This window comes from Lepisosteus oculatus, chromosome 21, assembly GCF_040954835.1.
Source record: "Lepisosteus oculatus isolate fLepOcu1 chromosome 21, fLepOcu1.hap2, whole genome shotgun sequence".
In the NCBI taxonomy this organism is placed as follows: Eukaryota; Metazoa; Chordata; class Actinopteri; order Semionotiformes; family Lepisosteidae; genus Lepisosteus; species Lepisosteus oculatus.
The window spans coordinates 10,801,814-10,817,543 of NC_090716.1; the positions used below are offsets into that span (position 1 = coordinate 10,801,814).

Genomic DNA, 15,730 nt, shown 5'->3' on the forward strand with positions numbered 1-15,730 from the left:
GTATAATCAATTTTAAACAAATTGCATTTTTCTTTTAGGTATCAATGTGAATGTGAAGTAGTAAGAAAACATCCTTAATTGCACTTAAATAATTTGTAAATCACGACTTCACGATGCTTTAAATCTGGATTTAGAACTGGGCTTAGTTGTACCTGCCAATATCTGCATAATGATATAATTGCATTTTGCTTGGTACAAGAAATTAACTGAAAAATCAACCTCAAATGTACAATTCTTATGGACTAAAGGGAATCTGGCCAATGACGGGACCAATTAAACTTTTAATTTAAGTTTTCTGATCGCAGTCCCAGGTCGTACTTTAAGATGGGGTTCGAACACTGGAGACAAAACGGCTTCTAATATTTTGTTCCGAGTTATACATAATCATGTGAATTCTATAGAGCTCCAAATAGGGATCACGGATCACATTAACTACCCACCCACTTGGCTGTATATGATATCACTTGTTGGAATGCAATTAAATTTTTTGTGAACCTAAACCAAGCTCCTGCTGTAATTGCCTTGTCATTCAGAAAATAAGTCATATAGGAACAACTGCAATGTCTTAATTTAAGGCAATTAGTTAATCAATAATCTGGGGAGTTTTATATTCGCTGTGGGCTCTGTGTGCCAGGACATACCTCCTTTACAACACACGATAACATTCTTAAAGAAACACAAGATTATATTTTTAGTTACCACTTTTACAAAGCATTTAGAACCACTTAGAAACAGATGGTAATTTTGAAATACATTATAATTTGGGTATTGTATTATTTTAAAAAATCAAAATACCTTAGTCTACCTTTGAAGAGCTATTATTGAAAAAATCTAAGTTTATCGTCTAGAAAAGCAGATGCAGAGACCAGATTTTAAAGTAAACTCCTTACTAAGCAACCTTTCTAATAAGGCTCAACATAAGGGGTCACTTTAAAAGGCCACCAGATCTCTTGCTCACAGATTGTGGAATATAACAAGTCATGGCAACAGCCATAATATCTTAAGAGCCTCAGCTGATCTTACAGAAAAGAAATTTCCGGCCACACTTACATTGTGATTCCTCAGCTCACTATGAGTTCCTCTTAACCACTCTATGTTCATGCCATTCTTTACACTGCAACTCATGCCCGCAATACCATTCCTTTAACATTTCTGCTCATGCTTTTGAAAAGTGATAAACGGGAGACAAAAGGCAAAACCTTTCAAGTAAAGAAGTGGTTTCTGTTCCAGTAACTCGACCAGGAAATGCCCCGCCATGTAGCTTTTGTGTGGAATGCTTTCAGGCCAGTCAGACAGTGACTTTCTATTCTGAGATGACAACAAAAAAGGCCATTCGTACCTAACAGAGTGGTAGGTTCTGTGATGATAATAGGTGAAGCTATTAGGCTCATTCCAATAATAAGTGTGACTGAGGGAAAGATATTTAATGTGGGTACTCAGATTCACACCTCTGATTTCTTACCTCATATACTGTACTCGCACTCCTTTCAGAGGAATTTGATCCAGCACTAGAAACAAGACTTTATCGTGGATGCTTATGTGTTTGTCAAAGGCTATCCTAGTCAGGAGCTAGACAAGTGATAATTCTCAGAACTATTGTCCCCATAGTTTTACTGCTGCAAAAAGCCTTCATTTAGGGACTGCTGATGACAGACTAATTAAATTAGCATTTAAGACCTTTCAGCTGTACAGGAGGAGGTGTTAAAGGGGTTCAACAAGAGACAAAAAAAAGCCAATACCAGCAGTTCTACATGACAGTTGAACTCATCTTCTCCTGTATTTTTTTTTCTTCTCAACTCCTATTTAATGCATGACAGATAAAAAAAAGACACACAAACTTAGGCAGTAAGTTCTGAGGGGGGTTAGAACACTGCAGGATTGCCACTAAACCCTGGTTTATGTACCCTGGCCCACTACAACCCCCACCCTCAAGTCTAAGCTGCCAAATAAGTAGTGAATTAATTTGTGTAAAGCACTCCAACATTAGGAAGGTGTGTTGAAAGGTGTCTGCTCATGTTTCAAATTAAACGCACTGCTGGTCAGCATTAGCACCTCAGCGCTGAACAGCAGCCACTTGCCTATAACACTTCAGGGGCTGGGAAAAGCGGATTTGCCGTTCACACTGGAATAATTAGAACATGTCAAGAAGAATTAATTTCCTCATTTTTCAAAAGGATACACAGAAATTACCATGTTATTATATGACAGGGTCCCTGGGAGAATTGTATTAAATTTAATTTCTAGCGCAGCCCACACAACAAATTAAAGTCATAAATAAGATGGAAAGAAGCGGGGCGCGGAGCATATGTTTATGGCAATGAGTGAAGCCAAGGGACCAGAAACAACTATCTTCATTTCATTTTATTTAAATCAGCCAGACACTGTGTGTCTGAATGACAGCGCTTGCTAATGGGGCTGAGATTAGAGGCTCCTTGATATTAGCAAATAGATACAGCCACTTAATAGGTAAGTAACGGACCACCTTGATCTACAGCAAACAGCTGAGCTGAAAACGTTTTTAATAGACATTACCACCGAGAAACATACAGGCACCCATCAACCAACAAAAAAAAAGTTTTACTTGGCACTAGGTTGTTTTCAGCCTACGACTTACTAGGAGTATGACCAAATTTAAAAATACAATACATCGATTTTCAAAATCCGTATTAAGTATGCATTCGTGATAGAACCTACTGATCGCCCCAGTTTTTCTTGTCTCTATATACTATGATTAAATTCACCCTGGAGGGCATCTTGTCTTTCTTTTCATTACTGGCTTCTATGAAAGGTTTTAGCTATCTGTTTGTTAAATAATCAAACAGCAAAGGCAAAAAAGCAATATTGGGTAAGCTATTCAGTAATAAGTTGTGACTGTGAGTTTGGTGACTGCTGTTTTTTACAGTAGCTGTAGCAAAACCTGAGATGGTTACTTGTTTAAATATGAATCCCATAATGTAATCCAGTAGTGTACCAGTATGGTACAGCTACTGGGCACTTTGGAATACAAGAAAGTCTACAAATGAGATTACACTGTAGCAAAGTGATTCTCCAATGACTCATTTTTATTTAATTACACTTTGGATCTTATTTAAATGTTAATCTTGAACAAACACACTTGAGTGTCATTGTTCCCACTACACATTTTGCCAAAACCCAGCTGAAGCAGTAAAAATAATTACATAAAAATGCTCTGAAGATACACAAGCTAATATTTTGAAAGGAAATCTAGGCAAAAGTATATCCTTCCATTCCAAAGGGTGACAGGCAGTAATTTTACTTAAAATACAAACAAAACTATGGAAAAAAAACATAATAAATAATTTAATATTGCATTACACAATTACTTGGGCACATTTACCTGGTCTGAATTTGCCTTTGAAAAAGCTTGGGTATATGAACTGATAAACTGAATTTAACTAACACATTCTGGTAGCCACAAAGGAAACTGATAAGATTTTGTCACATCTCACTCTTCAAAAGTAACTAACACTCTATGTACAAATGTGCAAGAAACTGGAATAATGTATCTCACAATTAAAGTGAAGGTGCAATTAGAATCTAAATCAGAACTAACAATAGTGCTGTTAGATTAACAATGTAGACTAACAATAACGCTGTTCAAAATACTACATTTTTGCTTCAGAACTATTTTTAATATGGTATTTTGATGATAGGAGAGACCAGTAAAGCAATGACATGAAGGTCAATCGTGATTAAGTAGATTTAATATCTCAGGTTGGTTACCATACTACGTTTCCTGTTTAGCCTCCAACATCAATCCATCCATCCATTTTCTAGCTGTTTCGTCCAATTCAGGCTCAGAGGGGAGCCGGAGCCTACCCTAAGCCACAGGTGCAAGACGGGTTACACACTGGATGGGACACCAGTCCATTGCAGGGCACACACAGACACAGACACGCACACGCAAATTGTCCCAGGAGCCAATTAAACCACCCGTATGCCTTTGGACCGTGGGAGGGAACTGGAGCACCCGAAGATAGGCCACACGAACATGGGGAAAACATACTCCAAACTCCATGAAAATAACACACCAGGTCCAGAACTGAACACACGGCCTCAGCTCTGCGAGGCAGCAATGCTAACCACTGTGCAACTGTGCTGCACCTCCAACGTAAATAGGCCAATTAAAAAAGAAAGCTAACACTGTATATTGTTCTCAAAGGAGCTCAAAATGAGATAGAACTGTACTCCAACATAAAGTTTTACTCTTCAGTTTCAGAACATTAAAACACGTCCTTGGATCAGTTACTTACATTTGATTTGTTTTGTTTGGTTTCAGTTTTTAGCTTTAAACACTATAAAGCCCCAAATCATGATGGCAAGTTAGTTTTTCTCTACAAGAAATTGGAAAGAAGATAATGATCTAATCAAATGATTGTGGTTTAAGATTTTCCACAGGCATACAAATGGAATAATTCAGGAACTGGGACCTATGAACAGAAGGAGTACACACCTGTGCTCAGATGCAATGAGGGAACTACACATTATGCATGTCATGAAACACTCAAAGAGCTTTCGGAAACCAGATTCAGTTGGAATTAGCTGGAGCCTTTTTTTTCAGCTAATGATATGCAGGAAAGATTTGATATTTAATATCATATGGTGCTGTATTACATTTAAACCTTTTGTGTGTGGGGAAAGAAGCAACGCCTTTGATTTTGCAAACTTAAAAAAACCTGAGACCTTAATCTACCCTTTCTAATTAAAATTAAGTTTCTATTGACACTAGTTAAAAATGCGTTACTTCTATACATTCACTGAGAACAAATTACATCTTAATCCAAGCTGAACTGATTATTAACAACAGAAAAGAGATATTATTAAGCACATATTAAGGATGAATTGCCATCTATAACCAGCTCATCAATTATGCTGAAAGAAAATAATGAATATTAATGCTAGTCTTGTGGCAAGAATTCATAAATGATCTGTAACAGTGAATGTTATTTTTAACTAACTGCATAGGAATCCATGCCTAACAAGAGATTTCCCTGTCATATTTCTCAAGTTGTTTAACTCAAATTAGTTGATAGATCGAGTCGAATGTCACACTGACAACTGATTCTTCAGTCAAAAATATTACAAAACACATTTATGAATAAAATTAATTAATGAAAAGAATAAATACAATGGCTTTAAAATGTGGTAGTGTGTATTTCCAGTTGTGGATTTTGTGGAATTTGGAAAGCAGTCCACAATCAACCAATTCTGAGGATTCCTGTATTTAAGATATTTGATGAAGAAACAATCAGAAAGGACAGAAGAGTACAATTGTATTTCTTATGTGTTTTGTATTCCGTATTTACTGTATTATCTGTATTGATGAATGGGTATTTATTAATACTGGAAAAACATGATATATCTCAACCATTCCCATTTCAAAGATCCCAAGTTCAAATGTACTTACACAGATTTCTAATATTCAATCATATTAACCAACAACTCTCAACTGAGGAGTAAAGAAGTTACTGTGCCCTCCCCTCTAGGCCTTTGATTAAGCTTGTTAGCTTATTACAATCAGAGGCAGGGTGGAAAGAAAGAGTTTTTAAAACTCTTTGGAAATAGCTGTCATTAGTGTAAAGCACTCCCTTGGGCACAACAAACTTTAAATAATTTGTGAATCAATTAACTGGCGACTCTCAACATAACAGAGATTTCACACTCCTGGGTCAGTGCATTATCAGCCAGATAAGATTCATAGCATTTTGGAAGAAAAGTTCATGGTTGAAATCATTAATTAATTTTACAGGACTTTTAGTTATGCATTACTTTCCACAGCTGGGGAAGTGTGGAGTTTAATTAGAATGTTTCCCTGCCTTTTCCCTGTTGATGCATCTAGGTGAGGCTGAGTTCCCGGGTTTTTCATGCAAGATTTTCAGCCTTCTCTTCCAAGGTAGGAACAGCATTAAACACCCAGCAAGCAACTTAGCCTTACTTCTTTGGAACAACAGAGAAAATCCAGATTTCCTTCATCTCTGGTCACTGTAAGGTGTTATGCAATACAAATAGCTGTAAATTCAAGGGTAGTACTTAAATTACACTCCACACTTGAACCACATTCGGTTCCACTTGAATATTTCTTATGATGACTAAACAGAACAAAGCATCATTAATGAGAGCCTCGGTATCATAGACATAGCAAACATAATATGACAACAATTTACGCTCACCAGCTTGTGTGACACACCTTTATACTAACCACTACATTTCCTTAAGAGGTAAAGTCATATCTACAATATGCAATAGAGAACAAATATAAGAAAGGGCAGCACTTACAAAAGAACTGAAGATATTTAAGAGGTCATTAGTTTCATTACTTAGATCACGGTCAGGCAACGATTACTTATGGATTGGAAAGCCCAACACTCCCTCCAAAACACTGATTCTGATTCCAATACATTCCTCCCTTTAAGCAACTCATTACGTCTACCTTTAAGGTAGCTTTTATTTTGTAAAGATGTGGCTGGACCTTTTTTCCCCCCAACTTCTTTTTGACTGCTGGCATTGTTCACTGTTTTGGCTTTGGCTTTTGATGATGTGACAAACAGTAGGAAGTACTTAAGAGAATCTTCCACTGTATACAATAGAGGAGGTGCAAACAATTACAATGGCTGGTCAGGCAACAAAGGATTACTTTATACAAGGGGCTGATTTATCTTTAAAAGAAAGTGTGTGTATGACAACATAAAAAGAATGTAATCTAACTGATGTAGTGGGTGGATAACATGTACTGACTTCCTAATCTGAAGCTTCGCTCATAATTCTGTACAACTCTGTAAGCTAACCGCATAATACTTGAAAAATGAGAAGGAATGGCTGCAGAAGAAAGAAACAACCCACCTCAAGGCAATTTGAAAAAAAAAAAACAAGTGAAAGTAAGAAACCTACAACAATGTCAAACAAAGGGAAGGGTGAAGCTACAAGCTGTATGGCTGGCTGGCTGGCTGGCTGGCTGCCACCTCAAAGTGACTTGGCCTGTTTGGGAAGCATCTGTCATGCTTTTAACAGAAACTCACCCAGCAGAGGTGGCTGCTGAGCGACGTAAGGACAGGCAGGGAGTGCGAGAGTTCTGAAACCAAGATCATCTTTTGATGCATGTTTCAATTTCATGGCCATTTCTGCTTGGAATACTAAAGTTTGTACTGAAGAAGTTCAATTCACACTGTAATTACATCACTGCAGACACAATGCTGCCATGAAGCTCAACAATGGATAAAGCCAGCTAGGGCAAAATAATAGGACATAGAAAATATATTATTTTAGCTCCTGCATAACATCAAACAAAATAATGCACTAAAATTGTAGAATAAAACCTACAGGGTAAAAAAAGCTGATAGTTTCTTAAAGGCGGCATATCAATATTTTCTGGAAAATTACAGTATTCATGTTAACATGCTTGTAAAGTTATGATGAACTCTTGTGGGACAACAAAATTCTTATTTTCTAGATTTCAAAAGACTTTCAAAGTACAATATGTTATTAGATGAATGACAAAGGCTGCATTATGCTTATTCAAACTGCTCTCAACATCTTCAGGTGTTTCCAAATGAGTTCACAGAAGAGTGATTAAAAGTGTCTGATAACAAGCCACACATTTCTGAAATTACTTACCGCCTCATTTTATGATTAATTAAACATGCAGATTAAAGTTGCAAAAGAATTTAGATTAATGAGCAAGTTAAGTCTTGCTGATATAAGTGAATTGGGAATTGGAACTTTATAAACATGCAATCTTGAATGAGTAAGACAAGGATACATGTTGAATCCTGGCCACTAGGGCTTTGGACACTGCAATGTTTTTAACATGGTTTGACAGCTTTCAAATAACATTTTACTACGAGCTCGGAAACTTTGCACAATGCTACACAATGTTAAGCTGCACAGTTCACCAAGTAAAGGCAAATATGGCATTCCAACCTCAGTGGTAACAGCCTTTTCTGCAACAGCTGCACAGAATAATTACAAGCTCAATTGTTATTTTAATCAGGGAGAGTTTACTTGTTAAATCTAGTTATGCAACCTGTAAATTTATATGGCATCTCATCCGGCAGAATAATTTTCACATCCTTAAGGGTGCAAACACAATTTGTTAATGCGCGACTTAACAGCAAAAAGATGGGCTGGGTACAGCAATCATATCTGCAAGGAATAAACTGCGATGAAAGAAATTCCCAGCTAGGTATATATAAGGTAACACAAAAACTGTTTTGTAATTTTTAGCTTTTTTCGAATTTAGACTGATTTTTTTTATTCTTTGAGCACTGCAAACCCAGAGAGCGAGCAGTTCATTGTCGTCCTGAAGATGGACATGGCCTTTATAAACAAGGCCGCGTCAGACTGGTGCCTGGCCGGCAGCAAAGATGACCATGGCACCGAATACTCAGGATTTTCCAGTCAGTTTCACTCCACCCAACCCCAACAGGATTATCATACGTCAGAAAGCTCCTGACCGCAGCCAGTTTCCTGCCTCCAACCATTTCCCATATTCTTCTGGGATGTATACTTCATTCTAGAATCCAAGTGGAGGATGCTAAAGAATTAGCCAACTAGGACCCAAAAACTTCCCTTTCTCAGGGAAAATTCTCAGAGAAGAATCTGAGTTGACACTAAAATCGCTCTGGGTAGAAACTAACTTGAAGCCCACAGTAAATATCAGACTCAAACACTGTGTTTTCTGAAAGTACGGCTCCATTAAATTTGAAAGGTAAGTCTTTTGCAGCCCGTACATTACTGTCCAAAGTGCCTATAGGTTCTCAATCTACAATCGCTGCTTACAAATGTCCCAAGTTGTGACAAACTGTATGTTTCTTGATGTGGACCAATGTCCTCAGGGAGTGACGTTGAGAGCACAGAACTCATCTCTCTTGTTTTCAAGGCCAGAATTGAATCTGAGCAGCTTGGTGAATTAACTCCTGCACTGCACACAACCTCAACCATTCTAGTCAGAACATCCAAGGAGCTGAAACTAATCCCCTCAGAATTACTTTAGATTATCTGGTCTTAAAAAAGATAGCAAGATTGAGATTTAATAAAATGACCAGATATTTTATGTTCTTTTGTCTCATAAAGAGTGAACAACCTAATTGATTTTGACATTGTTGTTTCTTAAAATCACTGCTTATGTAATCCATCATCTTCAACACATATTTAAAAGTCAGAATCTATACAATTATGTCAATGTAATGACTAAAGATCATATTAATCAAATGGAACACAAAACCTTGCACTATATGTTTGTGATACAGTTGTTTTAGCACTTTCCCAGTATATTTCTCATAACTGTAGCACCTGAGCAGTAGAAATAATATATTGACCTTTAAATCAGTGGTGTACCATTAAAAATGGCTAAAAGAGAAAAATATAAATATTTGTATTTGGTTGTCCTTTTATCTGAATGCCTTGTCTGTACTGAAATCTCCTACACTAAATATTTGACAAAAGGCTCAGGTTTCTTCGATGACTCTCAACTTAATGTAACCAATTTACAGATGCACACATGTAGAGTATATAAGAATATTTAAAACTCTTCCACCTTTTTTGTTAAGTCCGATGATTTTTATTAAGAAGAGACACCATTTACCACATTTACACAAGCTCTATACTGTTACATTTCATGTTGGCTGCATACCACTTTCTGAATGTTTGCTTTTCTTAGTCAGAATTAGTCCTTTATCTTTTTTTAAATATAATAATTTGAGTCATGCTCCAAAATCAGAACAAGACACCAGCAACTCATCAATGTTAAAACTGCGGTTAGCACTTCATTCTTTTCTGAAACAAAATCAAATCTGTTCCAATTTCAATGTCAAATTGATTTTTTTAGACATTTTTAGACATAGGTGCAAGACACTAAAAAATCTTACTGTATTAACTGTCTATTTATTACATCTCTCTTAAAATGTATTCTCATTAGCAGTCAAAATCTTTGGCAAAACAATTACTCATTGAAGATGTGTTTCAGTTTCTCTATTCTTGCGTATTTCTGTGGTTTTAAAATTGTGGCAGTTTTTTTTTTATAAGAGGCTACGATATTATTAAAACAATAATGATCCTTGTTCATATCAGCAACAAAACATACCTGAATTGCCAACATCCTTCTTAAATGAGATAACATCATATTTCAGAAGAATGAAAAAAATGAAGAAGCTAGGTCTGTGGAAATGGTCTGTTTCAAATGTTTACAGTACTTGATATCTCAATGTTCCTTATGCTGTACAAAGATTAATTGTCTATTGTTGTGTAACAAAAGGGCTTCAGAATTTCTCCAGACAGAGGGCATTACAATCATTTAGGAGTTTTGTTATTCTTTCCAGTGTGCGCCGTAAAATGAAGCCGAAGTCAATGACTTCCTGGCATGATTCATTCAAGCCTTCTCTCCATGAAGTGTAACAATTTCTTAGCATGTGGACTTAGCAACACTAGCAGACATGACAAACAAAATAAAAGGTCCAGCTCTATTACAGACATACGTCTATTGATCTAGTCTCAAGATAGTGTTTGACATTGAATCATTGGAGTAAACTGCACATATGAAGACATCAGTCTGAACTTTGAGATAAGATATGCTTTCATCAGCGTGCAGCTTGATTATGCAGGTCAAATGTATTTTTTTTTCATCAGATTAATATAATTCTGTCCTGTTTCAAATGAAACCTTTTCCTAGTGACATTTAAAAAAAGATGAATATAAACTAAACTTTCTTGACTTTATTTGCCCAACTTTACCTAACGCAGTCATTTTCCAGATATGATCTTTATTACTACCAGAAAAAATTCCATTAAAGGCTTATTGTAGCCATATACTAACAGACTGAAAGTTTCCTGAAGCGTTGCCTGTGTTTCTTTAAAAGACCTCTTTCTTCATTGGTCTGAATACTCTTATTCAGGTGGCACACGGCCATAAACATTAGCATAAAGAATGTAATCAAAAGGTTTCTCTATATGAAGACTGAGATGTATGTGGTGAGTCATAAAACCAGGTATATCCACCAGGAAAAGAAAGAACAAAGCCTTATTTTGGTCACTGATTTCTGAAGAAAAGTCACCACCCAATATTACTATACTGCAGATCTAAAAAGCATGTATTAATCCAAACTTTAATGAAGCTACAGTTAACAAATTGTCTGCATACCTGATTAGGTTTCGCATTAAGAAAAGATGACTATAAAATGGCTTCACATATTGGACCTTTTGGGATTCTTTTGTACAGTGACATTTTTATGTCCTCCAAAACCTTCCATCAAACATATTTTTAGCGACACTAGATTCCTAATTATAATCATTTCCTACTAGTATTCAAAGTTCTAAGCATGCAAAAATAACCACATTACAAAACCATGAAAAACATTTAATATGATTTGTGACATGCATGTGTTGAAGCAGCACAAACTGAGGAAACTGTGAAAACACACACTAGTAGTTTGTAACAATGCATGATGGGTGCAACAGGTTCACAACGAAGACCTCTAAAAATAGTTCAGGACATGTTTTCAAAAGGCAATCCTATACACAAGTCTGCAGCCTTCACGCACTACAAAAATGATTCTAAAAGCAAGCGTTACATTGATAACAGCAAATGACTGCAGTTTAGTAGCAAATGACTCTTTTGGGGATTTAAAATTCTTTAAAAAAATGTAAAGCACATTCTGTTTTGGTGCAAGGGTTTGCAAAAAATAATATTTTTGTAAAGGATACTGTTCTGCACTGCACATGTTTTATACATTGTTCAACAGAAATCTTCAAAATAGTTAATGACTATGACTCAGCTCCAAGGAGATCAATCCAAGCCAATCGGAGCAGAGGAAATTTCCATCCCATTACAACAATGCTATGACAGAATGGCATAGTACTGTTGGCACAGTAATTAGCACTAGAGTATACAGAGTGTGTGATGGGGCTGCAGGACTTGCATGGAAAAGCTGAAAGAAATCATGCCAGCCATTACAAAAGACATGAAATAAACACTCAAGAAAATAAAAAATTGTATGAAAAAACAGTATATGTACTTACTGATACAGAAAGAAATTAGCCCCAGCACCCAGTGATCACTGGTAAGTTGATTTTGAATTCATGAAAATGACCTGTGAAAAAAGCAATACAGAAAAGCATTATTGTTTTATCACAATTTACAGGAAAAAAATTGCACTCTGTGTCAAGAATACATGATCATTCATATAGCTACCTCCAATTTTTCATGCAGTCTTTTTTAATTTATCATTTTGTTTCTGACTAATTTGAATGTTTATAAGTTAGACTTTTCATGCCAAAGAAAGCAGGAGATATCTCTGTCCAAACAGCTAATGGAACTAACGCACAAGGACCACAGGTTATGTTACAATTCTGCTTAGTGTAACCCATTCTCTAACAGTTCTAGTAGGTACAATCACTGAACACTAATAATCTAAAGTAAACTTTATAGGGGACTTTTCTGTCAAGTGTTTAAAAAATAATATGTAAAAAAGACATCTCAATAATTAGCTATCAGCAACTTTCGGACAAGATAGTTTACTATAATGATTGATACTTAAACTAAGGTTAATAATTTATTGATTCAAGATATATCTTCGAATTTGGAGATTAAGTTGAAATGTAGTATTTTTTGCAGTTCAGTAAGACTACAGTACATAGTTGGATCCTTTGGGAATGGATCCTAGAATTTACTTTCAACATTTCAAATTTACTAGTCTGTAACCTTACTAACCTCTCATGTGGCTTTATTTCAATGCGTGGCTCAGATATAAAGCATTTTGCTTTACTTACTACACAGCACTAATGATTTACTTCAAAATATAGACTGATCGCAAGTTAAGGTTTTTATGTACTTCTTTGTCTAGGATCTACTCCAACAATTACAATATTTTTGAAACATGCAAGTATAAGATTTATGGTAAATATACCATACTAAATTATTATTAAATATTTTAATAACAAAGCTCGACAAAAAAAAATAAACAGAGAGCCATGTCACTACTAATCAAACTCATTTATCAGTGAGAGCTGAGAAACACTATCTACCCCGGCAATACACTGGTAGTGCACAAAGCTCACTGATGTTCATTTCCCACATTATTATATATTTTAAAAACAAGCTGGGATCTCATTAACAGCTGATTTATGCCATTAGTCTGCTTCAGCACCACCAATTAAACAAGGACAGAGGTTTGTAAGGTCATAGCTAATTAATCTGAGCGTAAACACTTTCAAGACCCACTACCTGAGGCAGATCCTTAGCAGCCCGTAATGATGCCACTAAGTGCAAAGGAGTACGAAGATAAGCCTGATGTGACGACAACCTGATTGCAAAGTTCAAATGACATTTGAGTATGAAGGAAAAATAAGCCTGCAAGGCGTAAAAGTAAAATTTACATGAGGCAATCTTGATGCCGGAGGTGACAATGCAAGCAAGAAGACAAGAATAAGCACAGTCAGTGACCCTGAACAAATTAAGGCCTGTTGCCCTTCTGATAACAACTCTGAGTTCACCAGCCTGCTGCAGGCAGCCACAGACTACCAGTCAACAGCTAGCCACCACCAGGCAAATCACATCTGACACAGCACTGTGCACACGCAAGTGGCCAACTCTGACAACTTCAGAGAAAACAAACACAGAGGTATCCATCTGTTTTAGCATCTGTGTTAATAAGCACTTCTTTATTTTAAATAAATAGAAGTAAACAAATATTTTGAAAAAAAAAACAATCCAGATACCATACCGGTCTACACTAACAAATATTTTTGTCTATTAATACCACCGTTTCTAATAACTCTGATATTTCAAGTAGCCCTTGTTTTCAACGAGGGACTAAATTGCTTCTTGCAGTACATCTTGTACAGTATGCACACTCAAACCCTTAGTAACTGAGTTACTTTCAGTATCAGAATCACTTTATTTTTCCAAGCCCGTTACATGTACAAGAAACTGATGCAAAAATAATCAAATAGTACATGTACACTTCACACAAGCAAAGGTTCACAGTTATATACACACTACATCCCACATTCATGGTTAAGAAGGGTAACAGCCATGGGGAAGATCATTATCATTATTCAGATAAGTTTAAACCATTTGGATCAGTTTCATTAAATTAATTCTAAGCTCACTGTTTTTAGTTTCCCAAAAGTTTTATTACCACAATTAGCAAAGAGGTTCTATGAGATGTTAAATTTCTAGGATCTGTGCAAGTTCTTTAAAAGTAAGGCACACAATCCAGAGATACACAGTTAGCTGTACTAACCTTATGCACAAGGGCTGTGTATGTCTCAGTAGCAACACACAAGGGACAATTGATCTCCCCTAAGCTGTTTATATTTTTAGTTTTAGTTTCAGGTTTGCACAGTGGAGAATAATTGAGACATGCTCCTTAAAAGAGCTTCTGTACCTTTGCTCTGCATGAGGGGCTTAGAGATATTGAGGGTAACTCTACAGAAGGAGACACTTTATCATTCCTGCCAATGCCAATTTGGATCTCCTAGAGGAGGGTTTGGTTTCGTGGGGTGACAGGGCTTTAGTGCACTTTCCTTGCATGTGAGAAAGGCAATGGTACACCCACCCCTCACTACAAGCAAACAAACAAACTGAGCATTGAAGGTCAAACGTGAACAAATAGCTTATATAAAACCCAGACAGCTTGGGCAAGCATAGTAGACTGGACTACTTGACTTCAAAGTCCCCAGAGCCCCGTTCCTGGACACCTGTGGCATTTATATCAAAGTCTGGCATTTTCTCTGTCCATCACAAGTACCAAGAGACCATAGCACCTCCCACGCACACACTCAGTCACCTCACCTTCTCAAGGCTCAATTCAGTCACCAGACCAAACAAGGGAAATACACCAGCATAGGAGCCAGACTAAACAAGAGTTTCACACCGGAGTGTAGAAAGGCCATATTTAGTGAAAGGAAATCATGTTTTGTTTTTTAAATACAAACCTTGGTATGCTTGTTTTGGATCATTATTATATGAAAACTGAAATTCTAAATATTTCAAACAACCAAAATGAACATAAAATATTAATGTATTAATGGAAAATACATATTTAGCAGTGGTTGTGGTACAAATCCTTTACTAGAGCAAACCCTTAATGACTGCAGCTCAAAATTAAAATAAGCCTCAATGCATTCATATAAAGTGAAGAATATAGTTACTAGCATGTATAATCTAGTTTTGTTTATGATGTTATCATGTGATGGTGTCTTTGCATTTTGAGCAAACAATCATAAACACAATGTAATTTCAGCATGAATTTTAGGTAAAGGCACTGCTGAAAAGCCTATTCCACACAGGTTTGAATTAGAAAATCTAAACTTCAGTCAATAACAATTTAAAAATACAAATTTGGAGTACAATATATCAATGACAAAGGGATTTGTCAAGCTAATAAATGACTTTTCACATATATCAGAGATTGGAACTCAATTTTGAAAGACAAACCAGAGGACACAAGTGGAAATTACACTAAAGTGCATTCAAAACTGAGAAGAGGAGGTACTTCTTTCTGTAATGGTTTGTGGGAGTATGGTACAACCTACTTAACTGTGTTGTTGAAGCTGGTGTCTCTCACGAAACATCTGGATGAGATTCTTGAGTCAATATGATGCTGACTACTAAACTGGCTAGTTAGGCCAAATGTCAATGTTATGTTTTTATTTCAGCTGTCGCCAAACATTCAAAAAGCAGAAAAAGGTAGAAAATGTCAAAGGATGGATTTTTC

At 36.2% G+C, this 15,730-nt stretch overlaps 1 protein-coding gene across 20 annotated transcripts in view; it reads right to left on the reverse strand.

Annotated features, from left to right (window-relative positions):
* The window catches only part of sox6 (SRY-box transcription factor 6), a 203,705-nt gene that overhangs the window by 158,370 nt on the left and 29,605 nt on the right, over positions 1 to 15,730 (reverse strand). For all 20 annotated transcript variants that reach the window (XM_015338143.2, XM_069181505.1, XM_069181495.1 and 17 more), the window contains one exon: positions 12,030 to 12,100. The gene's annotated coding sequence lies outside the window, so the exon portion shown is untranslated. The remainder of the gene's footprint in view (positions 1 to 12,029; positions 12,101 to 15,730) is intronic.